Here is a 1,482-nt window from a genome sequence, read left to right as displayed (position 1 = left end):
CGAGTCTCCTGCCTCCGCCTCCCAAGTAGCTGGGACCACAGGTGCCTGCCACAATGCCCGGCTATTTTTTGTTGCAGTTTGGCTGGGGCTGGGGCTGGGGCTGGGGCTGGGTTTGAACCTGCGGCCCTCGGTATATGGGGATGGTGCCCTACTCACTGAGCCACAGGTGTTGCCCCTATTTTTATTTTTATTTTTTTGAAACAGAGTCTCACTTTATCACTCTGGGGAGAGTGTCGTGGCGTCATAGCTTACAGCAATCTCAAACTCTTGGGCTCAAGCGATTCTATTGCCTCAGCCTCCTGAGTAGCTAGGACTATAGGTGCCCACCACAATGCCTTGCTATGTTTACAGACAGGGTCTCACTCTGGCTTAGGCTGGCCTTGAACCTGTGAGCTCAGGCAATCCCTCTCCCTCGGCCTCACATGTGCTGGGATTACAGGAGCCACCAGTTTTAAGTTGTGTTTTACATGAATTGTTTTGGAGTATTTCCCCAATTAAGTGGCATAACATTACTTATAATAGGGTGGTTCCTGTGGCTCAGTGGGTAGGGTGCCGGCCCCATATACCGAGGGTGAGTGTGTTCAAACCTGGCCCTGGCCAAACTGTAATTAAAAAGAAAAAATAACCAGGTGTTGTGATAGATTCCTGTAGTCTCAGCTACTCAGGAGGCAGAGACAAGAGAATCACCTAAGCCCAGGAATCTCTGATGTATGTAGTTACATCTGCTCTTCCTTATTTAGTATCTCTTTTTTTTATTGAGTCTCACCATGTTGCTCTCGGTAGAATGTTGTGGCATCACAGCTCATAGCAAGCTCAAACTCTTGGGCTTAAGCGATTCTCTTGCCTTTGCCTCCCAAGCAGCTGGGACTACAGGTGCCCACCACAACACCTGGCTATTTTTTTTGTTGCAGTTGTCATTGTTGTTTAGCTGGCCTGGGTTGGGTTCGAACCCGCTACCCTCAGTGTATGTGGTTAGCGCGTAACCACTGTGCTACAGGTGCCAAGCCTAATAGTGCTTTTTTTTTGCAGTTTTTTTGGTTGGGGCTGGGTTTGAACCTGCCACCTCTGGTATATGGGGCTGGCAACCTACTCCTTTGAGCTACAGGAGCTGCCCCCCTAATAGTGCTTTTAAATACTCAAATTTGGGGTTTTTAAAAATCCTCTTGTTATATCTTTATTTTCTAGTTAATTCTACTTTTTTTTCCTTATCATTTTATTCCTTTTACTTACTTTGGTTTTATTTTGTTAAATTTTTCTCTTCTTTTTCTTCTTCTCCTTCTTCTTCCATAGAGTGTCACTGTGTCACTGGGTAAAGCAACGTGGCCTCATCCCAGCTCACTCTTGGTCTTGAGCAATCTCTTGCCTTAGTCTCCTGAGCAGCTGTGACTGCAGGTGAGCACCACCATACACAGCTAGTTTTTCTATTTTTAGTAGAGACGGGTCTCACTCTTGCTCAGGCTGATCTCGAACTCCTGAGCTCAG

The sequence above is a fragment of the Otolemur garnettii genome, unplaced genomic scaffold (assembly GCF_000181295.1).
Source record: "Otolemur garnettii isolate 467f Iridium unplaced genomic scaffold, OtoGar3 scaffold00002, whole genome shotgun sequence".
Taxonomy (NCBI): domain Eukaryota; kingdom Metazoa; phylum Chordata; class Mammalia; order Primates; family Galagidae; genus Otolemur; species Otolemur garnettii.
The sequence above is the reverse complement of the archived record's forward strand: the minus strand, read 5'-3'. Positions refer to the sequence as shown.